Genomic DNA, 27,224 nt, shown 5'->3' with positions numbered 1-27,224 from the left:
TGAAGTGTGGGAAGGTGGCAGCCTAAATTTGACTCCACCCCGGGAAAGGGGTCCTCACAGGGACTCCCTCCTCGGTTTCCATGGCTACGCAGCATCCTGAAGGAGGCCCTTTCTCGGTAAAGAACTCCTGCTCAACAGTGTCATTTTGTGTAAAAATGTTCCAGAATGCCAGTTAGAAAGTCAGGTGCAAGAATCACACAGTTTGGGGTCCCAAGTAGTTTCCCTGACCTGCCGGTCACCCCTCCCAGGGACCCTCTGCCTCTGTGACGCATTGAGATGCTGTCCACACTGGTCCCGCCTCCTCCCAGCGAACCCTGAACCGACCTTGGGGGGAATCTCAGCTCTGCATCACCTGGCTTCTCTGCAGAGGCTGCCACTCCTCCCAAAGTTCGGTTTTGCAAACTTGTAATGTATTTTACAGAATAATGGCTCTGGATCTCAAATTCTTCCTTTCTGTAACATAAAACATCATTTTGTTATACTTTGAGGATAAATGTTATGTTTATTCAACTGTTCGAAAAGATATGTATGTACATGTGTGTGCGTGGGCACTAAGTTTTCTCAATCGTATCCGACTCTCTCTGACCCTGCCAGGCTCCTCTGTCCATGGGATCCTCCAGGCAAGAATACTGGAGTGGGTTGCTGTGCCCTCCTCCAGGGGATCTTCCTGACCCAGGGATCAAACCCACGCCTCGTGCATCTCCTGCCTTGGCAGGCGGGCTCTTTATCATTAATGCCACCTGGGAAGCCCATGCATGTATACACTAAATATCAATGTAAGTTGCCATTCAATTATAAAAATCAATGATTTATTTATCAGTTACTCATTATGTTTTGTAAAGAGAACATATTTAGAATCTTTAATAGTACTTTGTTACTGTTCATCTTCGAAATATCCATACATTTTTCACGATTTTGAAACTAAAATGGTACCAGCACTTATATCAATGCTGCAACTCACTCTCCTCCCTTCTCTACCTCCCCACCTCCCAGCCACTGCCATTCCACTTATTTTTCCCTCCGGGTTTTCTTCATGAGTCTCCTTGGTAGGGACCTCCTCGTCTTTGTTAATAAAGCTTTATTGGAACACAGGTGGCCCACCTGTTCACATTTGTCCTGCAGTCCACAGAATTCCAGCCTCAGGCACCAGCCGGCTGGCTGACTCCTCGCCTATATTAGTTTTGCTGGTGATTACCTTAGGTCTTTTGAAGCTGCTCTTGTTCATGTTTGTTTTATTCAACATTTTATTCATTTATTTTTGAGATTTTGTGGTTTTCTCAAGACTGTATTTTTAAACTTTTTCTTTTTTTTTAATGACGGATGTGATTTGACCTCTGCTCTGCATTCTGCTATGTGAACCGTTTAGGGGAAAGCATCTTCCTAAGGCAAGCAGGGATCGAGAGTCCTGCCTCGTGTGCCGTGAGGTCGGCCCACCTTTCTGGCTAACTGGCCGTTTGCAGCACCTTCTCTTACTTGGTCCTTCTGCGTGTCAGCAGGTGTTGATTTTCCCTCCTCCCCCTGGCTACTTCTCACCTTTTCTGGGAATGACACAGTTTCTTGAGTGTATTTCCTGCTTAAACAGATGGAAACAAGTAGACATTCATGCTTCATAAGCTGACAGATAATATTAATAGAAGAGACAAAACATCCGAACAAGCAAATGTGTTCTGCTCACTAGTATCAATAAAGACTTACGACCTACACCCCAAGGTAGCACCGCTTCCGTTGCTCTGCACCGCTTCACCATGGGGTGCATCTCTAAGTCACTATAACTAACCCACATTTCTGTCTGTTGTCTTATTTACCACGTGCTTTCCCTGAGCTAGATGGCAGCTCACCCGCCTCCCGCAGGCCAGGGGTGGTAAGTGGCACAGCACTGGGGTCTGTAAGTATTTCTCGCCCAAGTCAGTGAATGGGAGAGTTTCGGTGGGGTCCTGGGGAGGTCTAACTGTGTTCTAGGGAGCTTGCAGGCGTAGGGGCGGAGCCTGGAGGTGCATGAACTTGGGAGCCCGGGGCGACGGCTCTCGTAGGTTCACAGGTTACCGGTGTGCCTTGGGACCTTCAGGAGACCCTCGCCTAGGCCAGGCCCCAGACACAGAGCAAGGGGAGGATGGTCGTGACAAGGGAAGGCATACGGGGATTGGGGGCAGGTTTCAGGCTGGGGAGGTGGCTCTCCTGCCACGTGGAAATTCTGAATCCCTGAAACTGAGGGAAATGTGCATGACCCCCACCTCCCGCCCCTGAAAGAGTGTTCAGGTTAAGGTCTACCGCGGCTCTGGCAAGCCAGGCTGGCTCTTCCCGACCTCTGCCCTCCCTCCTTCTGGGCTGAAGCCAGCCTGAGCCCTGATGGGCCCCAAGGGCCTGGCTTCACCCTCAGCCATGCCTGTTTCACCTGGGCCTGCCCGGGACTCTGGGACCGATGCCCAGGAGCCAGACCTCTGCTGTCTCCTCTGTGACATGCCTCTAGGGGAGTCCAGTGGGCACCTCTGCTTATAATCACCTGCCTTAATTACGGAGGGCCTCTACCTGTGCCGGCGGCTGCCGCGTGTGCGATGCACCAGTTGAAAGCACAGGGAAAGGAGAGGTCTTACAGGCGGGAGGGGGCGTCCAGACGGGGCTGCAAGCGTCCGTCACCCGCCCGTCGTCCACCCACCGCGGCCGCCTGGAAGTGGGTGTAATTATTGTGCATTAGATTATAACCTGCAGGGATTTGTGGGCAGTTCAGAGAGAGGCACCCCAAATGACACCCCGTCTAATCAATTCTTTTGAGTTTCTGTTATTTCAAATTGGGCTCTGGTTCCAAATCTTGATATGACCCACGGGCAGGAATTACAACTCCGCACCCCTTCACGGCGGCCGAGCCCGATGTCAACACATAATTGCCTGCCTTTGGCCCATTATTTCCAACAGTCAGTCGAGGGCCCGTGGCTCTCCAGCCTGGACATGTTTTGATGATGTCAGGGCTGCCTGGGAGTTGATGACTTAATTTTCTCTGAAACTGCGACATCATCTGTCACTGCCCAAGACAATGAACATCACAGCGGTGGTGCAGTCACTTCTGATTTGGGGAAGACGGGTGAGGGTGGACACGTCCAGCTCGGTCTGGATCAGCGGAAGGGGAGGGGAGCTGTTTAGCATCCTGGTGAAAATTCTCCTGGTTGGAACGTGGCAAAAAAACCCCACAGTAACTTCCCCGGGAGGAGCAGGAGCCCTGCTGGCCTTCTCGTGCTTTAGGAAGACAATGTTGATCCTTTCACGTCTATTTCTCTCCCTGAAACACACACGCTGGAGAGCTGGGTCACAAAGGCTTGGGACCACGGAGGATGAATCCTCATAGGACTGCGCTGCAGCCGCTGAATCAGGAGGAGAAATCCCAGCAGACAGCGAGGCCTCGACCAGGAGAGCCGTGAGCCCCGCTCCCGTGGTGATGACAGTGGGGCTGGCGTCCGGCAGGTGTGGGGACACATGCTTACATGATGTCACAGACACTTCTCGTCGTCTCTGGGCCCTCCTTGTCACAGCTTCATTCTCAGGTGGATGTGCTCCACAGGGCGGGAAAGCTGACCACTGGCAGAGCCAGTGGACTCCCACCAGGAGACACTTCGGAATCCCGCCAGGAGACAGTCCCTCTTCCTACGAGGAGCACGCCCAGACTGCAGGCAAGGCTCCGCTGGCCCTGGTGGGGTCGCTTGCTACCCGGAGCCAGTTAGACAATGGGAGGTTGGTGGCGCCAGCCTGAGTCGTGGGTAGAGGGCACCGTGATCGTGTTCTCCCAGGACCATCTTGAGTGGAAAAGCAGTGACACCTGTGTCCCTGAGGTCCCAGCTAGAGCAACGGCACAGAAGAAAACATAACGCATGCACTCCACAAAAACAAGAGCCAGAGGGGACGGTGACATTCCCCCAGGATGGGCAACAGCAGGAAGTGGTTCCACCTGCAGGCCTCCAAGGGGATGGAGTGGTGTCCGAACTGCCCAGGATGGAGGCTGGCCCGGCCCAGCCCAGGCGCCGACAGTGCCGCCCGCTGACGGCAGCCCACAGCGACGCACAGGGGAAGCAGCCGATTACCATCCACTCACCTGCTGTCGGGTACGGTCAGCCTCCCAGAGTCTCTGTGGTGTGGGGAGCAGGGGGCAGAGGATGGACTGGGGTAGGTGGAGACAGTCAACAGAGCACCCCAAGAGAGGCAGTGCTGGGAGGACGAGCTGTTCCCCACAGCTGCAGAGAGGCCATCTGCAAGGCTGCGGTCATCTCATCACACCGAGCTCCTCACTTGATCATCATCCCTATCTCATCTAATTAACAGGACGTGGACTGTGCCAAGATAACCCGACGAGTGTGAAAGACCCATGAAGACTGGGGAACTGCAAGAAAGGAGACAAGAGGGGCTTGCTCTGCAGCCCAGGGCAGTCCTAGTGGACAGAGAGTGGGAAATCCCGCATGAAGTCCAGGCATCTGGGGTTCCTGCAGTGTCAGCCGCTCAGCAGCTGTCTGAACGTGGTTGTGGGGGTGTTCAGTCTCCCCCGCCGGCTGTCCCTGCGGCCAGCACAGCATCTCCACGGCCTCACATCACTGGTGACTAGCTGCCGTGTGCTCCTCGGTGGACACTGCGTGCTCCGGCCTCGGCCTGACCGTATGTGCCCTTCCCTCCCACACTAACTGATTGGCAGAACTGAGCAGACCAAAGGGCTGAACGGCAATCACATAAGAGCTTCCTGGAGGCGAGCAGCAGGCAGGAGGTTCCGGGTCCCTGGAGTAAAGCCTCCCCTCAGTTCCCCCCGCCCATCCCTCCCTCCTAGGGGCACACAGGGCCTTACTGCCTTAGCTGAGACAGACCTACATACACACTACGTGGGCCAAGCCTTTGACCTGTTTCCAGTTAACTTTCAATTTATCTGCTCCTTTCCTGGCACATTAGACCCCAAGAGAGGGCATGCTTCTGAGATGGCCCTGTACCCAGCCATTGTACAGTCAGGTTTTTTAAATTAACACTGACTGAGCCCTTTGTACCAGGCTGTGGGCTAGGCATCTAGCATGAAGGTGAATGCAACACTGCTCTGCCTCCAGGTGGGGACCCAGACGGATAAAGAGCAACTGCAACATCAGGGCACAGCTCTGCACAGGGGAACTGTGCATGTGTGACTGTGGACACACATGTGAGCAGGTGCAAGCATGTGCACATGCGTGAACAGGTGCAAGCCTGTACACGTTTGTGGACATGTATGAGCAAGTGCATGTGTGTGAACAGGTGTGAGCATTTGCACATGTGAACAGGTGAAAGCGTGTCTATGTGTGTGAATGGGTGTGAGTGTGTGCATGTGTGAATAGGTATAAGAGTGCACATATGTGAACAGGTGTGAGCGTGTGTACTGTGTGAAGAGGTGTGAGCATGTGAACATGTGTGAGTGTGCACGTCTGAACAGGTGTGAGCGTGTACACGTGTGTGAAGAGGCATGATCCTATACACGTTTGTGAGCGAGTGCACGTGTGTGTGAGCCAGAAGCCCACCCAAGGGGATTACGTCTGCGCTGAGCTCTCAAGGAAAACTAAGGCTTACACGCAAAGGAAGGGGTATCACAGGGACAAGCAGAACGGCTATGAAGACCTGACGAGCGAAAAGAAACGGCGCTCTGGTGGGAGTCACCCTGCTGCTGCTGCTAAGTCGCTTCAGTCGTCTCCGACTCTGTGCAGACGGCAGCCCAGCAGGCTCCCCCGTCCCTGGGATTCTCCAGGCAAGAACACTGGAGTGGGTTGCCATTTCCTTCTTTAATGCATGAAAGTGAAAATGAAGTCACTCAGTCGTGTCCGTAGCAACCCCAGGGACTGCAGCCCACCAAGCTCCTCCGTCCATGGGATTTTCCAGGCAAGAGTACTGGAGTGGGGTGCCATTGCCTTCTCCGGGGAGTCACCCGGAGCTCCGCAAATCTGGAGATTCACCTTGACACCGAGGGCAGCCCACTTACCCTGTGGACCTGGGACTTGTTTCATCAATACTGACCTGTAACCTGCCTTCACCCACCAAGCTCGCTTTAATTATCTTTACAAACACATGCCTGCCCTCCAAGCCTTAAGAAGTCCAAACAGGTGGATGTCTGTCTCCGCCGTTTCTCAGCACCTTAGAATCAGCTGAGTGCACCAGGAATTCTGACTGGTTGAGACAGGTTGGGACCCCCATCCTCCCCTGACCCTCTCACTGGGCATGCGCGGTCCTGCCTCCTGACGTCACGGCCGGAAGTTCCGCCGGAAGGCCAGGGCGCCGCCATTTCCAAAGACCGCCTGCTAAGGACCTGGAGTTCGGGGTCGCGAGCAGAGAACGACGATTCGCTGGGTTCGTTCCTCTTTCCAGTCGCATTTCACGGCCCCTCAGCCTCCCGCCACCCTGTTTGTCCGTCCCGAAAACATCCCGGCCCCTGCCGTTCCCCAGGAGGCCTATTCTCTGGGCTTCCTTCCTCGGGCAAACCTCGGTTTCAAAAGGGGGCTCACAGTGTGTAGGGCAGAAGGGTTGGTCACCTCTGTGCTGTGCCGCCTGGGGACGCCCAGGTCCCTCCAGGTAGGGGGCCGGCCTGCCACGTGTAGACAGAGCTGCGAGTCCAGAAAGACGGAAGCTGAGGCCCTGGTGAGGTAATGTTGTAGGGGAGGATGACGCGCTGGGGTCCTGAAAGGAGGCGCGGGAGCAGGCGTGTATGCGTGTGTGTGTGGCGGGGGTGGGGTGGGGGGACGCTCACCTGGACACTCACGGGTGCGTGTGTGTGGGGGGAGACGCTCACCTGGACACTCACGTATGTGTGTGGGGGGGCGCTCGCCTGGATACTCACAGATGTGTGTGTGGGGGGAGGAACGCTCATCTGGACACTCACGTATGTGGGGGGCTTCGCTTGCCTGGACACTCTCGTGTATGTGTGTGTACGCTCGCCTGGACACTCATAGGTGTGTGTGTAGCAGGAGGAACGCTCACCTGGACACTCACTGGTGTGTGTGTGTGTGCGTGGATGCTCGCCGGGACACTAATGGGTGTGGGTGTGGACACTCACTTGGACACTCACAGGTGTGTGTTGGGAGGAACGCTCACCTGGATGCTCACTGGTGTGTGTGTGTGTGTGTGTGTATGCTCTCCGGGACGCTAATGGGTGTGGGTGTGGACGCTCGCCTGGACACTCACGGGTGTGGGTGTGGGTGTGGACACTCAACCTGGACATTCACGGGTATGTGTGTGTAGGGGAACGCTCGCTGGACACTCATGCGTGTGGGTGTGAACGCTTGCCTGGACATTCACGGATGTGTGTGTGCAGGGTGGGATGCTCGCCTGGACACTCAACGTGTGTGTGTGTGGGGGGCACTTGCCTTGACACACTCGTGTGTCTGTGTGTGTGTGTGTGTGTGTGTGTGTGTGTGTACGCTCTCCTGGACACTCACAGGTGTGGGGGGGGTGGCGCTCACCTGGACACTCACGGCGGGTGGGGGGTGGTGCGGTGTGTGTGTGTGTGGATGCTGGCCTGGACACTCATGGGTGTGGGTGTAGGGGGAGACACTTGCCTGGACATTCACAGGTGTGTGTGTGGGGAGGGGGCACTCGCCTCAACACCCTCGTGTGTGTGTGTGTGTGGAGGGAGGGACGCTCACCTGGACCATCACGGGTGTGTGTGTGGGTGGGTGGATGCTCACCTGGACACTCAACAGGTTGTGTGTGTGTGTGTGTGTGTGGACGCTCACCTGGACACTCACGGGTGTGTGTGTGGGGTGATTGCTCACCTGGACACTCACGGGTGTTGGTGGGGGGATGCTTGCCTGAACACTCACTGGTGTGTGGGTGGGGGATGCTCACCTGGATACTCATGGGTGTGTGTGGGTGTGGACACTCGCCTGGACATTCATGGGTCTGTGTGTGTGTGTGTGTGTGTAGGGGGGACGCTCGCCTGCACACTCTCGTGTGTGGGGCACTCGCCTCAACACTCACAGGTGTGTGTGTGGTGGGGACGCTTGCCTGGATACTCACAGGTGTGTGTGTGGGGGTGGATGCTTTCCTGGACACTCACAGGTGTGTGTTGGGGGGTGGACGCTTGCTTGGATACTCACGGGTGTGTGTGGGTGGGGTAAGCTCACCTGGACACTCATGGGTGTATGTGTGTGGGTGGACGCTTGCCTGGACACTCACAGGTGTGTGTATGTGGGTGGACACTCGCCTGGACACTCACAGGTGTGTGTGTGTAGGGGGGACGCTGGCGTGCTGGTGTGTGTGTGTTTGTGTGTGTGTGGTGGGGACACTCGTGTGCTGGCCTGGATGTGGCACGGTGGGAGGAGGAAAGGCCCAGGGGAAGTGAACTTCAGGGAAGCAGGAAGAGGGGTAGCGGTAAGGAGAGGGTGAAGGTGGGAGAGGAACCAGGAGCCACTCCTGCGGGAGCCCAGTACGGATTCCGCACTCGGGGAGGCCCTCCCTGCCCCTGTCCCCATCATCTGCCGGTCCCTCAGCTTCCTCTTGTGCTCACCTGCGTCTCTGTCCTCTGCAGCTTCCCCTGCACTTGCTAGAAGGAGGCTGGATTCCTTTTGCCACTTAGCAGGACTTCTCTGTTGAAACGAGGTGTTCCTTTGTTCGTTCTATCCTTGGCTGTGATCAGGCAGGGCTACCATCAAAATCATTTTGACCATTGGTGGGCACGTGACCCAAGTAGGCCAACAGGATGCTTGTCGTGCAGTTTGCAGCGGGAACACAGTGAGAACAGAGTGACCGAAACACAGTTGGTGTTGATGTGTACACTGCAGCATGGAGACCCTGGGAAGCCTATTCACCCTCTGCGCCCGGGGGCGTTCCTCCTTCCCACCTGGTTCTCTAGAATTGCTCTCAATTCTGCATCCTCTCTAGGTCCTTCCCTTAAGTGTCTTCCTGCCTAATGTGCCTGGTTTCACTGTTTTATTTTGTTGGCTTCGCTGTGAGGCTTGCAGGATTTTGTTCCCTGACCAGGCCTTGAACCCAGGCCAGGAACCCAGGCCACATCTGTGAAAGCCGGAGTCCTCACCATTAGATCTCTGGGGAACTCCCAGGGACCCACTGTTCATTGCTGAAGGGGCAACAGGAACCCTGACTGAGTCCTGACCAGTTTGGGAACACCTCCCCACCCCTTCCATCTCTTTCTCTTTGCTCCCCTTCACCTTGCATTTCTAACTGTAAACTTGTTCTGAAATGAAGAGAGTCCTTTGAGAGCAGGCCCAAGAGCTTGTTCTGGGTCATGTGGGGACCCCCTCCTCAAAGTAGGGGCTTGTCTCACTCCCCCAGCAGGAAGAGCTGCCGTGGAACAGACACTGGGCCATGCTTCAGGCCTGGGCGTGCAACTTTTATGAACCCTGACCCCAGGCCTTGGGATGCTCCAAGCCTCTACCTCTAGGGCAGGCACCCCCAGCACCTGCTGCCTGGCATCTTGATGTGCTTCCCATGGACAGAGCAGCCTTCTCATGCTTGCCCCATGCAAAGGTCACCAGCAGGAGCAGTGCTCCTGTTCTGCCACTGGCACCCGACCTGGGGCCCAGCAGAGCCCCACCCAGCACACCATTCTTGGGGAGCACATTGAAGGAGGAGGCGGTTGCTGACAGTCTTTGGTTTTCACTTTCCCAGTGAAGATTAATTTCTCACGCTATTCTGTGAGACACACTCAGATGCTGTTCCAGCATGGTTCTTGCTGTCCTTTGTCTTAAAAGTGTCTTGGTTTGGACGGTAAGTTACAGCCATTCCACTCAAAAGGGGCACAACACAGATGAGACGATGCCCTGCTGGAATTCCCTCATGGTTCCCAGTGCAAACGTGCTGTGTTAAATCTCATCTGTGTGCATGAGTCCAGTGCTAACTTAACAGTTACCTCTAAAAATTTAACAGTGATAGCAGTTCTGTTGAGTTAGACATGTGAGAATGTCATTTCTAAAAAGTGCTGCCTGCCACCTGGACTTGAGCATTTACAGAAGCAAAGTCACCCTGCAGCATTTGCGTTGTGGTAGAAGGCTATGATTGTGATCGGGTGCCCCTGACCTTGTATGTTGAGAGTGGCAGTTTATCTCATTTCTCCCCACATCTACAAGCAGGGCAGGAACGGGATGAATATTGTAGTTGTTTTTAAAGAGAACTAGGGATACACTGAAGACTGTCCTCTACCGAAGGGCAAAGGGAACAGTCAACAGAGTGAAAATACAGCCTGCTGAATGGGAGAAAATATCTGTGCATCATATGTCTGTTAAGGGGTCACTTTCCAAAACATGAAGGGAAGTCCTACAGCTGAACACTAGAGAAACTGACAGCCTGATTTTAAAAAGGAGAAGACTTGAGTAGACATTTCTCCAAAGAAGACATGAAAAAGGCCAACTGGTAATATGGAAAAGGGCAGGATGTCACTAGGCATCAGAGAAGTGCAAATCAAAGCCATAATAAGATACCACCTCGTACCTGTCAGGATACCTGTTATCAAAAAAGTAAAAAGTGTCAGCAAGGATGTGGAGAAATTGAAACCATTAGACACTGTTGGTGGGAATGTAAAGTGGTGCCACTACTGTGAAAAACAGTATGGAGATTCCCCAAGAAGTTAAAAATGAAACTTCCATATGATGCAGCAGTTCCACTTCTAGGTATTCATCCAAAAGAATCAAAACTAGGATATCAACAGACACTTGTACATTTGTGTTCGTGGAGGCACCATTCCCAAGTGGAAGCACCCAAATATCATAGGGAAGTTCTGCATCAGTGCAAACCAGTGAGTGAACATACTGCTGATCCAGGGGAATTCCCCATTGGTGCAGACCAGTGAGTGATCATGCTGCTGAGCCAGCGGAGTTCCCACATAGCGCAAACCAGCGAGTGAACACACTGCTGACCCAGGGCTCTTCTCCAGAGGGCACACTGAACACACTGACTTGCTAGGTACATATCACTTGATAACAAAGATTTCTGATCATGCCTGTCCTAAGGGAAACACCGGCTAAACTCTGTGGATAAAAAACACTGTTCATGTTCATCAGTACCTGCTGTTCAAACACCAGGTAGTCATAGCAGGTCTGTAAAAGCTGCAGCCTTGGAACTTCTACAGTGTTAGTGATCGTCTTTTGCTTCTTGGTGGAAGCACTTCATACCTTGAAAGTATATTCTGGCCTTTCTCACTAATCAAGGATTGAAGAAAGGATCAATGATGGTTGGCTGGGTTGGTGGATGTCCCCAGCATCTGCACCCTTTTCATGCAGCTGGGGCCTGTCTCTGGACCAGGAGTTACCTGCCGCCTCCACAGAGATGGCTGAGGCCACATCTTCCCTTCACCAGGAAGACCCTGTGCCACAGTGGTGGAACCAGGCTGAGAACCTAGTTGTCAGGCCCCCTTTATTTCCTACATTGTATTGTTTTGAGATGATCGCTGATGCAGTGAATCAGAAGAAGTCCTGAATTAAAAATCACTTATGGGTATCTTTGAGAAGATTTAGGGTAAGGCTAAAAAAAGCAGTAAAGCACAGTTCTGGATATATTTTCTAAGAAGTCATCAAGGGATGTCTCTTTAACCTGACAAAAATAGGTTCATCTCAACCACAGAACCAGTATAAAATTGGTTATTATTTTAGGTTCTATAACTGAAAAATCCAAGACAAGAATCCAAGCCCCAAACCAAAAAAGTTAATGAGAAATAAGCTTAAAGAATTGACAAAATTCATGCAAGGGGTGTTTTTAAATACTCCTGAGGGATACAAAAGACAGTTCAGCAGACTGAAAGTTGTGCCATGGTCTTGGGTAGGAAGACCCAATGTCTGTGTGCATCCAGCCCAGATCTCCCTCTCAGGACTAAGGCACTTACTTGCTGAGCTTCTAGGAGCATTGTCCTCAGAACCTGCCCTTGGCCTCACCCGAGAGTAGCTCTCTCCCTGAGGACAGCTGTCCTTGCCAATGAGTGGCTGATCTCAGGTATAAGGGCTGAGCCCCGCTTGCCTCATTCGAGCGTGTCTCTGAAGGGCTATCCCAGCTTCAGAGCTCGCCGTGGGATGGCTGAGCTCTCTGCAGCAGTTCAGCTCTCTGCACAGTCTGTTCTGTATGTTGATCTGAGAGGAGTCCATCACTCTCTCAAAGATGCTGATCCAAAGAACAGTTCAGTCGCTCAGTTGTGTCTGACTCTCCACAACCCCATGAACCGCAGCATGCCAGGCCTCCCTGTCCATCACCAACTCCCAGATTTCACCCAAACTCATGTCCATCGAATTGGTGATGCCATCCAGCCACCTCATCCTCTGTCGTCCCCTTCTCCTCCTGCCCCCAATCCCTCCCAGCATCAGGATCTTTTCCAATGAGTCAGCTCTTCGCATGAAGTGGCCAAAGTATTGGAGTTTGAACTTCAACATCAGTCCTTCCAATGAACACCCAGGACTGATGTCCTTTAGGATGGACTGGTTGGATCTCCTTGCAGTCTAAGGGACTCAAGAGTCTCCTCCAACACCACAGTTCAAAAGCATCAATTCTTTGGCACTCAGCTTTCTTCACAGTCCAACTCTCACACCCATACATGACCACTGGAAAAACCATAGCCTTGACTAGATGGACCTTTGTTGGCAAAGTAATATCTCTGCTTTTGAAAATGCTATCTAGGTTGGTCATAACTTTTCTTCGAAGGAGTAAGCGTGTTTTAATTTCATGGCTGCAGTCACTATCTGCAGTGATTTTGGAGACCCCAAAAATAAAGTCTGACACTGTTTCCATTGTTTCCCCACCTATTTGCCATGAAGTGATGGGACCAGATGCCATGATCTTAGTTTTCTGAATGTTGAGCTTTAAGCCAACTTTTTCACTCTCCTCTTTCACTTTCATCAAGAGGCTTTTTAGTTCCTCTTCACTTTCTGCCATAAGGGTGGTGTCATCTGCATATCTGAGGTTATTGATATTTCTCCCTGCAAACTTGATTCCAGCTTGTGCTTCTTCCAGCCCAGTGTTTCTCATAACGTACTCTGCATATAAGTTAAATAAGCAGGGTGACAATATGCAGCCTTGGCATACTCCTTTTCCTATTTGGAACCAGTCTGTTGCTCCATGTCCAGTTCTAACTGTTGCTTCCTGACCTGCATATAGGTTTCTCAAGAGGCAGATCAGGTGGTATGGTATTCCCATCTCTTTCAGAATTTCCCATAGTTTATGGTGATCCATACAGTCAAAGGCTTTGGCATGGTCAATAAAGCAGAAATAGATGTTTTTCTGGAACTCTCTTGCTTTCTCCATGATCCAGAAGATGTTGGCAATTTGATCTCTGGTTCCTCTGCCCTTTCTAAAACCGGCTTGAACATCTGGAAGTTCACGGTTCACGTATTGCTGAAGCCTGTCTTGGAGAATTTTAAGCATTACTAGCGTGTGAGATGAGTGCAATTGTGCGGTAGTTTGAGCATTCTTTGGCATTGCCTGCCTTTGGGATTGGAAAGAAAACTGACCTTTTCCAGTCCTGTGGCCACTGCTGTTTTCCAAATTTGCTGGCATATTGAGTGCAGCATTTTCACAGCATCATCTTTCAGGATTTGAAAGAGCTCAACTGGAATTCCATCACCTCCACTACCCTAAAGTTTTTTCCCATTCAGATCTTCATCTCAGAATGTTCCCTGGGGAAACTGGATTACACAGTGTCATCCGATTTTATGTAATTTCTCCCTAACAATTTATAAAGTAATCACAGTAATCATAATTTTGAGATTAATGAAAGATGGTTGCAAGAAGTGTCCTATACCAAACTTAAAGCCTTTTATGGTTAAATTAGACCAATGGAATCGATCAATAGAACATAAGGGAAAATTCAGACTAGACCCACATTCATTCATATAGAAACGGTGTAAAAAAAAAAAAAATGCCATCTCAAATTAGCGGGGAGAGTAGATTGTTCAATACGTGGTGTGTTATATGTGTTAGCTTTCTGTTGCTGCAGAGCAGCTCATCCCCCAAGTTTGTGTCTTAAAACACCACGGTACATGGGCAGTAAGTATCTCGCATGAATTCTTGGGTCAAGAATTCGCTGGTGACTCAGCTGAGTGGTTCTGGCTTAATGTCTCCTCTGAGGCTCAGTGCAGCTCTTGGCTAGGGCTTCAACTGAAGGCTGGGGCTGGGGCATCTGTTTCCATGGTGCTTGTCCACACGTGTGTGTGTTGAATGCTGGCCATCAACCGGAGACCTCAGTTCCTCCCCATGTGACTTCTCCACGGGGCTGCTTGAGTGTCCTCACAGCCTGGCATCTTGTGCCCCCAGAGCAATATCCAAGAGAGAGCTATGTAGAAGCTGCAGTCTCCTCCATGACCTGGTCTCAGAGGCCATAAACCTTCACTTCTGCCACATTCTCTTACTTAAAAGTGAGTCTTTAAGTCTGACCTTCACTCAAGGTGAAAGAAATTAGCCTCACCCTTTGAAGGGAGGAGGGTCAAAGAATTTAAAACAACCACAGTGGCTGCAACGGCGCACATACCGTGGCCGAGAGGAGCTACCCACCCCCTCGAAGCCAGGGGCGGCGGTCGGGAGGGGCTACTCCACGCCTGAGGCCAGGGGCGGCGGCCAGGAGGAGCTACCCCGCATCCAAGGAGCAGTGGCTGCGTGGGCTCAGGAGGGCCTAGAGGATCTATTCCACATTCAAGGTCAGGAGGGGTGGTGGTGAGGAGATACCCCTCATCCAAGGTAAGGAGCAGCAGCTGCGCTTTGCTGGAGCAGCCGTGAAGAGATACCCCACGTCCAAGGTAAGAGAAACCCAAGTAAGACTGTAGGTGTTGCAAGAGGGCATGAGAGGGCAGACACACTGAAACCATAATCACAGAAAACTAGTCAATCTAATCACACTAGGACCACAGCCTTGTCTAACTCAATGAAACTAAGCCATGCCCGTGGGGCCACCCAAGATGGGCGGGTCATGGTGGAGAGATCTGACAGAATGTGGTCCACTGGAGAAGGGAATGGCAAACCACTTCAGTATTCTTGCCTTGAGAACCCCATGAACAGTATGAAAAGGCAAAATGATGGAATATTGAAAGAGGAACTCCCCAGGTCAGTAGGTGCCCGATATGCTACTGGAGATCAGTGGAGAAATAACTCCAGAAAGAATGAAGGGATGGAGCCAAAGCAAAAACAATACCCAGTTGTGGATATGACTGGTTTTAGAAGCAAGGTCCAATGCTGTAAAGAGCAATATTGCATAGGAACCTGGAATGTCAGGTCCATGAATCAAGACAAATTGGAAGTGGTCAAACAGGAGATGGCAAGAGTGAATGTCAACCTTCTAGGAATCAGTGAACTAAAATGGACTGGAATGGGTGAATTTAACTCAGATGACCATTATATCTACTACTGGGGGCAGGAATCCCTTAGAAGAAATGGAGTAGTCATCATGGTCAACAAAAGAGTCTGAAATGCAGTACTTGGATGCAATCTCAAAAACAACAGAATGATCTCTGTTCATTTCCAAGACAAACCATTCAATATTACAGTAATCCAAGTCTATGCCCCAACCAATAATGCTGAAGAAGCTGAAGTTGAACAGTTCTATGAAGACCTACAAGACCTTTTAGAACTAACACCCAAAAAAGATGTCCTTTTCATTATAGGGGACTGGAATGCGAAAGTAGGAAGTCAAGAAACAGCTGGAGTAACAGGCAAATTTGACCTTGGAATATGGAATGAAGCAGGGCAAAGACTAATAGAGTTTGGCCAAGAAAATGCAGTGGTCATAGCAAACACCCTCTTCCAACAACACAAGAGAAGACTCTACACATAGACATCACCAGATGGTCAACACTGAAATCAGATTGATTATATTCTTTGCAGCCAAAGATGGAGAAGCTCTATACAGTCAACAAAAACAAGACCAGGAGCTGACTGTGGCTCAGATCATGAACTCATTGCCAAATTCAGACTTAAATTGAAGAAAGTAGGGAAAACCACTAGACCATTCAGCTATGAAAACCACTAGACCATTCAGACCTAAATCAAATCCCTTATGATTATACAGTGGAAGTGAGAAATAGATTTAAGGGACTAGATCTGATAGATGGAGTGCCTGATGAACTATGGAATGAGGTTCATGACATTGTACAGGAGACAGGGATCAAGACCATCCCCATGGAAAAGAAATGCAAAAAAGCAAAATGTCTGGCTGAGGAGGCCTTGCAAATAGTTGTGAAGAGAAGCGAAAAGCAAAGGAGAAAAGAAAAGATATAAGCATCTGAATGCAGAGTTCCAAAGAATAGCAAGAAGAGATAAGAAAGCCTTCCTCAGTGATCAATGCAAAGAAATAGAGGAAAACAACAGAATGGGAAAGACTAGAGATCTCTTCAAGAAAACTAGAGATACCAAGGGAACATTTCATGCAAAGATGGGCTCGATAAAGGACAGAAATGGTACAGACCTAACAGAAGCAGAAGATATTAAGAAGAGGTGGCAGGAATACACAGAAGAACTGTACAAAAAAGATCTTCACGACTAAGATAATCACGATGGTGTGATCACTGACCTAGAGCCAGACATCCTGGAATGTGAAGTCAAGTGGGCCTTAGAAAACATCACTACGAACAAAGCTAGTGGAGGTGATGGAATTCCAGTTGAGCTCTTTCAAATCCTGAAAGATGATGCTGTTAAAGTGCTGCACTCAATATGCCAGCAAATTTGGAAAACTCAGCAGTGGCCACAGGACTGGAAAAGGTTAGTTTTCTTTCCAATCCCAAAGGCAGGCAATGCCAAAGAATGCTCAAACTACCGCACAATTGCACTCATCTCACACGCTAGTAAAGTAATGCTTAAAATTCTCCAAGACAGGCTTCAACAATACGTGAACCGTGAACTTCCAGATGTTCAAGCTGGTTTTAGAAAAGGCAGAGGAACCAGAGATCAAATTGCCAACATCTTCTGGATCATGGAAAAAGCAAGAGAGTTCCCAGAAAAACATCTATTTCTGCTTTATTGACCATGCCAAAGCCTTTGACTGTATGGATCACCATAAAATGTGGGAAATTCTGAAAGAGATGGGAATACCAGACCACCTGACCTGCCTCTTGAGAACCTATATGCAGGTCAGGAAACAACAGTTAGAACTGGACATGGAGCAACAGACTGGTTCCAAATAGGAAAAGGAGTATGCCAAGGCTGTATATTGTCACTCTGCTTATTTAACTTATATGCAGAGTACGTTATGAGAAACACTGGGCTGGAAGAAGCACAAGCTGGAATCAAGTTTGCAGGGAGAAATATCAATAACCTCAGATATGCAGATGACACCACCCTTATGGCAGAAAGTGAAGAGGAACTAAAAAGCCTCTTGATGAAAGTGAAAGAGGAGAGTGAAAAAGTTGGCTTAAAGCTCAACATTCAGAAAATGAAGATCATGGCATCTGGTCCCATCACTTCATGGGGAATAGATGGGGAAACAGTGGAAACAGTGTCAGATTTTATTTTGGGGGGCTCCAAAATCACTGCAGATGGTGAGTGCAGCCGTGAAATTAAAAGACGCTTACTCCTTGGAAAGTTATGACCAACCTAGACAGCATATTAAAAAGCAGAGACAATACTTTGTCAACAAAGATCCATCTAGTCAAAGCTATGGTTTTTCCAGTGGTCATGTATGGATGTGAGAGTTGGACTGTGAAGAAGGCTGAGCACTGAAGAATTGATGCTTTTGAACTGTGGTGTTGGATAAGACTCCTGAGAGTCCCTTGGACTGCAAGGAGATCCAACCAGTCCATTGTGAAGATCAGCCCTGGGATTTCTTTGGAAGGAGTGATGCTAAAGCTGAAACTCCAGTGCTTTGGCCACCTCATGCGAAGAGTTGACTCATTGGAGAAGACTCTGATGCTGGGAGGGATTGAGGGCAGGAGGAGAAGGGGACGACAGAGGATGAGATGGCTGGATGGCATCACTGACTCGATGGAGTTGGTGAGGGACAGGGAGGCCTGGCGATTCATGGGGTCACAAAGAGTCGGACATGACTGAGCGACTGAACTGAACTGACAGTGGGAAAATGGATCAACAGCTGTTGAACAATTGACACCAGGATAAATTCCAAATGGATTAGAAACCTAGAGGCAAGAATGATAGAACCCCTAAGTACCAGGAGAATCAGCGGGAGAGTTCTTTCCTGGTCTGAAGCTGCAAGGCCTAAGAACATAAAACATAGCCATGAAATTAATCTGACCGCTTATGGTGCTTTTGCCATACAGAAATTTGTGTGTTTGTATACCGTCAAAATATCAGGTGGGAAGAACACTTGGCTAATAACATCTCAGAAAAGGGGTTGATTTTCATAGTATATGAAGAGTGTCCACAAGTTGCTGTAAAGACTCATGTCTCTACAGGAAAGAGAAAATGAGGAAATAAAGAAGGCTCATAAAATTGGAAAACATGCTCAACTTAAGACAGCAAATGCAAATAGAACTATTTTCTGATTCCATTTTTTACCCTCTGATATTGGCACAGATTTGAATGTCTGATAACATTGGTTAAAGTAGGGAAAGAGGTGCCTGCTTGCCATCTGTAAATAGATACAGCTGTGGAGGTCAAGCTAGTAATGCTTATTAAAACTCATACTCCTTGACCAAATAATTCTCCTAGGAATTGTAGATAATTTATTGTATAAATGGGCTTCCCTGGTGGCACAGGCAGTAGAGAATCTGCCTGCAATGTGGGAGACCTGGGTTCGATCTCTGGGTCAGGAAGATCCCCTGGAGAAGGAAATGGCAACCCACTCCAGTATTCTTGCCTGGAGAATTCCATGGACTATACAGTCCATGGGGTAACAAAGAGTTGGACATGACTGAATGACTTGCACTATTGTATAAATATCTACCAGTAGAATGAATGACATGTAGTACAGAGCCCCTGCCCCCCGCCCCGCCCCAGTGCATGCATGCGTGCATGTGCTGTCACACACACACACACACACACAAAGATGGAATTCCTCTCATGCTGATATGGAAAGAACACCACAATATATTAAAAAGGGGAGAAAGGTAGATGTCAGTATAAATTGACCATTTTTGTTTTGTATGTGTAAAGGATATTATTACCTGCTACGAGTGTGAAACTCTAGGTATGGGTTCACTTACCAAGTCCGCCTGATTATATTGAGACGTATCCCTGTCCACTTCTCATGTGTAAATCACCATTCATATTCTGTGTCGCCTCTATTTCTGGCAAGTAGATTGTCATAAGAATTGTTTAAGAGGCATTACCCTTCCCACTTGAGGCCCACAAAACTCACTTCAGGACAAAGGTTTAATAAAGAAATGTGTTTATATCTGTATCACTAGTGTTCAGACTTTGCTACAGTGCCAGATGCAGCAGTGGGCTCCATAGAAGCCAGCTAGGTGGTATTTTAAAAAAGCATATGCTCCTGAACAGAGGAAAGGGCAGAAAACGAAAAAACAGTGATGCAGGTGGCTCCTGAATTGTGCTTGGGGAGATTGCATGAGCCATCGGACAAAGAACAAAAGCCCCAGCAGGTGCTGTCTGCCCAAGCCTGGGCTCCTGGAACCTGGACAGATGTGTGCAAACTTCACAGATGCTGGAATGGGAGCCATGCTTCTCTCCCTCGTTTTCCTGGCAGGGCTAATATTCAGCCTCATGTCATCATTGGACCCAGATAAAACATCTGTCGTCTGAACCCTGAGAATGGTGGCCCAGGCTCAGAACTGTCCTGAAAGTTGGGAAGAGGCATTTGCTCTGGAGCGTGCCACTGGAGACTGATGTTGGTTAGTCCTGAAAAGCTGGCCTGGGGGCTTTCTCTCCCCTGTGCTGTGATGGAGCACAGGTTGACTCAGACAAAGGCTGAGACTCAGTAGAGGCCAGCAGAGGATGAGGGGCGTCCCTGGTGCCACAGCTGGAGCTCTCTGGGGACAGATTCTGCGATGGGGGCGAACGTGCAGGGCAGTCCCTGGGATGTGCCCTTGGGTGCATCCTTGCAGGGGAGCAAGGGAAGCAGGGCTGGGCAGAGGGACAAGGGGACCTAAAGGCGGTCCCCACAGAGGTTCAGCAAAAAAACAAAAAAACTGCCTTGCCCTGGAGTCGGTAGCGTTTCCGCAGAGTGCACACTCATGAAGTTGGAGAATTGCCAGTGAAGTCTGTTGAGCTGAGCTACCGGAGCAGGTCCCGAGGCATGTGCGTCTCCTTGCCCTCACTGTGATGGAGGATGGCACCTTTCCTTAAGAGAAAGGGAGCTAGCCTGTGTCAGTTTTGCCAGCACCAGGAGGATGCCCCTCTGGAATTTTAATTGCTCCCTCAGGAGTGAGCAGCAGCTCCCAGAAATGTCACTGAGTCCTAAATGGCCACAGGAATAACTAATATTGTCAATTTCCCTTCCAGTCATGAGAGAAGCCCTTTATTCTTTAGGAGAAAGCAAAAATAGACTGGTTTCACAGACTAAGCCCAGAGAGAATGCACACCGAAGACTGAATAATTATAAATGCAGTTGTCAGTCCCTCACTAAACGTGGCACTGGATTAAGAATTTGTACCGTGAATCCAGAGCTCTGGTTACTGTGGTAGTATAAACACCAGCAGACTAGACGGGGCGATACTCGCATTGAATTGGGCATCAGGTCGTGCATGATTAGAGGACGAGGCGGTCAGTGTGAAATCTCACAGCTACAAACAAGCAGAACCTTATAGATTGAGTCTCTGTATGCACGCAGAAATAAGGTGATCACTCCATGAAAAGGTCACAAGGATAACCCGAGGTACCAGGTGCTGCCCACCTGCCCCTCCCCCACGCTGGTTTTGCAGGGTGCAGCTTCCTGGGTGTGGAGGTGTGCCCCTGCTCTTTCAGCCTGATGTCCAGGTGCTCACCTTCCTCCACGTCTAGCCGCTGCTTGGATCAGTGGCTCCTCTGGCTCCAGAGCTATTTCCCAGCTTCCTCTGCGTCTCCGCGGTCACAGAGCAGCAGCCCAGCCCAGATCTCCCATGCTCACCGCCCCGTTTCCTTTCTGCAGGGTGGAGCCAGCGCCCACCAGGCCTGCCTCATAATTCTGAAATGAGAGCCTGCAGGGGAACTGTAACGTATTTTGCAACTGTAAAGCAATGTTAATGTCGTGTCGTCGTCTTATATATCAGTTCTTCGCAAATTCCAGCTGGGGACTTCGAACCTAGGCAGCGAACTCGTTTGTAGGGAATTGGAGGAAACCCATCTGGATGGTGCAACTCACATACTGTGACCAGAGAACAGCATGTGATGCGAGACGGTGGCCCAGGTCAGTAGCCATGCCCTCGGGTCTAACGAAGGAGTTGTTCAGTGATGACAGCCTCAGAACCTGCAGGAGCCGCAGCCAAACCCATGCTCGTTGCCTCAAGGGAAAAATGTGTTTGTGTTGAAAGCAGACAGCGCCCCTGAGTCTTCCATGCTTGACTCCAGAGGCCTGATTCCACAGGCATTGGGCATGAACAGGTTGTCTTTGCCAGAACTTTAGCACGAAACTGTCCCACCCCAAGACTGGAAAAATTTTTCCATGATGGGGATGGGATTGGGGGAGACTACAAATGTATGGGGTAGAAATGGAAGGAATTTACCTGTCAGGTTCCTGCTAAACCCCACGAGTGGGGACACAGAGCAGGCCTGTTAGTGGTCAGTGATGCGTTCGTCTGGCTACATGCAAGAACTTCCTGGGAGCAGCTTTATAAGAGTGAGTATACAAGCTGTTGGACATACGGACATGATGGCATGTCCATATGCAAAAATAAGCTCAATGGTACCTCATATGATATAAAAAAAAACAACTAAAAATAGATCAAAAACCTAAATATAAGAACTGAAATTATGAAAATCAGAATAAAACGGTTTTATCTTTATGACCTTAAATTTCTCGATGGATTCTTAGGTATGACACAGAAGACCAAATGATGGAAGCAAAAATAGATAAATTGGACTTCATTAACATTAAAAGCTTTTGTGTAGCAAATGACATTATCAAGGAAGTGAAAAGACAACCAGCAGATTGGGAGGAAATACTTGCAGATCATATGTCTGAAAAGGGTCAAGTGTATAGAATTTATAAACAACTGTTACATCTCACAATAAAAAGACAACCCTATTAAGTTGGCAAAGGAGTTGAACAGACATTTTTCCAAAGAAGATGTGCAGGTGGCCAGTAAGCACGTGGAAGGATGCCCCACGCCCCGAGGCATTAGAGAAACATTAGTCAAAACCACAGTGGGTGTGAGGTTCCACTGGGTTGGCAAGAATAACAAGAAACAAAACAGAAAGTACTGGTAAGGATATGGAGAAACAGGAGCCCTTCCATGTGGCTACTGAGACTGTAAACCAGTCCATCCTTATAGAAACGGTTTAGCTGTTTCTCAGGAAGTTAAACAAGATTACCATATGATTCAGCACTTTCACTGCCATGTATATACTCCGAAGAACTGGAAATGGGGACTCAGACAAACACCTGTTACTGGATGTTCAAAGCAACGCTATTCCCAGTGCCCAAAAGATGGAAACAACCCAAGTGGCCATTAGCAGACAAATGGGTGAACAAATTATGGTGTCCACAGACGTTGGAATATTATTCAGCCACACAAAGAATGAAGTATGGATACGTGGTCCAACGGGGATGAACCTCAAAAACCTTATGCTGAAAGTGAAAGAAGCTAGGCAAAAGAGTCAAAGTCATATACTGTGTACTTCCGTTTGTAAGGAATGTGCAGAACAGGTAAATCCAGAGAAGCCGAAAGCAGGTTGGTTGCTGTGGGGAGGGAAAATGGCAGTTCACCACTTGATGAGTACAGGGTTTTATTTTGGGGAGATGAAATGTTTTGAAATTCTATGAGGGTGATTCTTACACTCGGTGTTGCTAAGTTGTTTGCTTTAGCTAATTTTGTGTTATGTGAGTTTCACCTCAATAAAAACAAGTTCACTCTCAAGACCAGTTGAACTCAGAGGAACAGGGTCAGGCATCAGTATTTTTATTTTTTTAAGTTCTCCAGGCAGCAAGAACTTGTAGTTGTGGCTGAGACCTGCAGATCTAGATGGAAACAAATGTTGCTGTCCATGTTCCAGGGATGTCACCGGAGGGGGAAGGGCTGCTGCACCCCCAGGGCACGCTGTCTCACTGATCACCACAGGGACCCTGGCTGCGGCCACCCTGGCAGGCTCCTTCCCCTTCTTACGGCGCTGGCTAAGATTCTAGAGTTGCACTGTAGCTTGGCAGTCGAAGGGCGCCACCCACCTAGAGGAAAAAGGAATTGAACTGTAATGAAAGTGATAATTTGAGCAAGCTCAAGTTTGTGGGTTGACCTTAAGTGCTGTATGTTTTTGTACGTTTTATTTCTACACATGCTTCCTTACACTGTAAGGTTCTGCAGGGTGTTGCTGAGGGGAATGGAAGTCAGCTGCCATTCAGTTAACACGTGTATTGAGCGTCTACTGAATGCTGGACAGACACTGTTCCAAACACGAGTTAAAACAGCTCGCAGATGATCACCTTTTTACACTCTAGTGGGCACGCGCCTGGGACCTTTGTCCATATTCTGATTGCCTGCAGCCCATGTGACCACTCTGTGTTTAGTTGAAGGAGTCTCTGTCCTACCTTCGGTTTCCCTCTGGTAGATGAGATAACCTCAAGGTTACTGTTTAATTGCCCTGTCAGCCTTTAACCAGCTTGTGACACTTTTGTGTAATAATCTCTAAAACAGCCCTCCAGAGTAAGGTTGGCAAACTTTTGCTAAAGAGCCAGATTAGTAAATATTAAAGCCTTCATGGATAGAGAGGCAAAACTGAGGGTATTGGGGTGGTGCTTAGAGGATCCTGTAAAATGTGAACATTTACAAATGTAAAAGCCATTGTTGGCTCATAGCCCTGTGCCAAGCAATGGGCTCTGGAGGGTCTTCTTGCCAGAAAGTGGATGTGGCAGCTTAAATAACAGCCTCCAGCCCTACTCTAACCTTTGCCTTAGAACAAGTTTGGGGTCCTTGTAGCGGGCCTGGCTGCCACAGGAAAGCAGTTAATAATTCCTTGTTGGGAAGGGTGGGGGCCTGCACATGTTACCAGCATCCCTGGACTCTGCCCACTAGATGTCAGTAGAGCACCCCTTCCCCCCACCAGCCCCCATTTTTAACAACAACCGAGACCTGTCTCCAGGCACCCCACAAATTCCCTAGGGCAGAATTCCCTGATGGAGTCTTAAGAGATTCAAAGTGCAGGCTTCTGTAGGTTTTTTCCAGAAAGTATTACTCAGTATTTCTTAAAACTTATTTGGCTCTAGATAAGGAGCACGTATGTTCACATAGTAGCTATTAACATCCCTTGGAATTAGCGTTGTATGAAACACCTTGAAAAGGGCTTCTTGGGCTTTCCTGGTGGTGCAGTTGGTAAAGAGTCTGTTTGCAATGCAGGAGACCCAGGTTCGATCCCTGGGTTGGGAAGATCCCCTGGAGAAGGAAATGGCAACCCACTCCAGTATCCTTGCCTGGAGAATCCCATGGACAGAGGAGCCTGGTGGGCTACAGTCCTTGGGGTCGCAAGAGTCGGACATGACTGAACAACTAAACCTACCTACCTATCCCCATCCATAAGGGTTATGGCAGAGGGCCATATGGCTGGTGCACAATACTGCCAAGTGTTACTTGGAGAGAAGGCAGCAGAGGACTTTCCTGAAGCAGGTGCAGTGAGGGGCATGGCTCATCTCCCCAAGCTTGCTTCCCTTCAGACCTGGGAATTCTCTACTCCTGCGGGTGAGTGTGAAAGAGTAGGTGTGTCCGGAGACTGGGCACGTTAATATTGGGACGGTTTTCATTCTCTTCCTGAGGTGGAAGACTGTAGGAAGAAATCCTGTCTGTGTCCTCCTGGGACCCCCATCCCCCACGCAGCACCCAGATGCTCTCCCCTAACTGCAAACCCCTTGGGAACACTTTTCTTTTCCTTTTTCTACTTCTGAGGCTTCAGCTGGTGTCTTAGAGGCCATATTTCACTGTAGAAAAATGTGGGGTGATTCCCCTTCCCATCCCAAATGCCAAGAACAGCCTCGAATCTGCTAAGCGGAACACAGCTGAAGGTGTTTGTTAGCAGCATCTTATCCCGGTGAAAGCCTGCACATGGACTCACATGCCCACGTGTCTCAGCTGGACTTCATGTGAAGTGTCAGAACCTGCTTTTCTGCTGTAGATCTTGGGCCCAGGCAGTAAGAGTTGTGGGGTTGACAAGTTGTTTTACTCCATACAAATGTACGATTTCTGCCCTATACAGGGCATCAGAGAAACCAGATGTATCCCCTTGAATATTTATGGTCGCACAGCTTCTTCCATGAATAATTCATCCCGCACAGCACTGTCTACCCATCAGCAAGGCTGCCCAGGCGAGGAGCAGGAACAGAAAGGCTCACTCCTCCCCTCCCTGGAAGTCCCAGCGCCCGAAACAGACAGATGGGGAGCCACACGCCTTGCTTGGATCACCCTGTGACAGATAATAAAACACACTTTGTTGGAATTTTCTACAACAAGCCTTTATTACTTTAATAAATCACGGGGGGCAATCATCAGGAAAAGAGCTGTGCTTTTCCAGCCAGACTTCTAAGAGGAACATTTGGCTTCTTTTGTTATTATGGGGCCAAATATTGTTGCTAAATTAGTCTGTTTTGAATACTAAGGAAGCTTTCTCCCTCCTAGAAGTGAGCTCGTCTCTGGCTGAAAAGCTCTCAAAATTACACCTTTGTTTTTAATTTGAATTATTATCACTGCCAGAGTGTTAGAAGATATTTTAAAAGTTAGGATGAAAAAGTCACTGGTAATCCTAATACCTGGAGGAAAAATATCCTTTATGTCTTGCTCTATGACTTTCTGGGATGTACAACCTTACATATATAAATGTGTACTTAAAAGTAGTGTTAATATTATATTGTTGGTTCTTATAAATATCGTTCAGTAGAAATATATTGTCCTCACTTCCTGTAATTTACACAGACACAGTTTAGGGACTCCATGGCCTTCCATTGTATATATTTTTCTGTGAGGTTTTGTCAGATTCCCTGCTGATTAATAGTCATGTTGGTCCTACTGTTTTCCTATTGTTAAGATGTTGCCCTGTCTTGTGAGGACTTCCTTTTGTCCCCCTACCCCATCGTGATGGGGGAATGTCTGTGTCCACAGATGTAACCTTGTCCCGCTTCACTCCAGTGAATGTGGACCAGCAGGTTATGGTGTTTTGATCACTACACCTGAATTTTGTAGTTTTTCCCCCACTGGGAGACCCAGAAGCAGAAACAGTAAGAAGGGACCACAGGATAACCATGCCCAGGCCAACTCCCTGTGGGCTTGGTGTCCTGTTCAAAGAAGTGGTTGGGAAATTAGTCACATGATCACTCTGGGGAGCTCAGCCTCTGTGATGGGATTTTTTGAACTGCAGATGTGAGCACTTTGGACCCTAACCTACGAACACTGGATTTTGACGTTGTAATACGTTTTCCTGGTGTTGATGGCTTTCCAGATTGTCTTCTTAATGACTTACAACAAAGAGTGTCAGAGCTTTCAGTAACAGATGTGAGTGGAACAGGGTCACAGGCCAGGAGAGGCCTCTGAGCGTGAACTCCACTGGCAGTCCCGCTGTCCTGACTGCTGCTTCCTGCTGCTGCTCTGCGTCCCCTGCTGCCCCCAGCGCGTGCTGACCTCCTGGGATGCCTCAAGGCCAAACCCCCTCCAGTGCGGGCTCATCAAGACTCTTTGAAGACACTGCTTCCCTCCAGTGTTACTGAACTCAGGTCCAGCTGCTTGCCACTCAGAAGCCCGTGCTTAAGAGGCAAGTGCTGGTGGAAAGGAAAGGTTGCTTTATTTCAGAGGTTGGCAACTGGAGGAGAAGGCAGACTTGTGTTCAAAGACCAGCTCCCCACATACAAGCAGTAGGCAAAAGCTGTTAAAAAAAAAAAAAAAATATATATATATATATATATATAATTTGGCTGTGTCGAGTCTTAGTTGCAGCACCCGGATCTTTGGGCTTCTCTCTAGTTGTTGCACTTGGGCTCCAGCGTGCACAGACTCAGTAGCCCTGTGGTATGTGGGATCTTAGTTCTGGGACCAGGGATCAAACCTGTGTCCCCTGCATTGGAAGGTGGAGTCCCAAGGGCAAAAACTTTTAAAGGGGAGTTTTAGGGGTGCACAAGTGGAGGGATGGGGCTACATATGGAAACAGCACAGGCAGCTCTGATAGTCATCTTGAAATTGATCATAGTAGTTTGATCAATGTCATCTTGATTAAACAGTTAATCTTCATTTTCAGGTTGGTTGGTTCCCAGTTCT

General features: G+C 49.1%; 1 long non-coding RNA gene across 1 annotated transcript; it reads left to right on the top strand.

Moving 5' to 3' along the window:
* Window positions 1–5,998: 5,998 nt before the first annotated feature.
* LOC112446459 (uncharacterized) lies at window positions 5,999–25,419 on the top strand. The gene is made up of 2 exons (XR_003034470.2): window positions 5,999–6,327; window positions 25,180–25,419. It is a non-coding gene; the product is annotated as an uncharacterized lncRNA (long non-coding RNA).
* Window positions 25,420–27,224: the final 1,805 nt, after the last annotated feature.

The sequence above is a fragment of the Bos taurus genome, chromosome 4 (assembly GCF_002263795.3).
Source record: "Bos taurus isolate L1 Dominette 01449 registration number 42190680 breed Hereford chromosome 4, ARS-UCD2.0, whole genome shotgun sequence".
Classification (NCBI taxonomy): Eukaryota; Metazoa; Chordata; class Mammalia; order Artiodactyla; family Bovidae; genus Bos; species Bos taurus.
The sequence above is the reverse complement of the archived record's forward strand: the minus strand, read 5'-3'. Positions and strand labels throughout refer to the sequence as shown.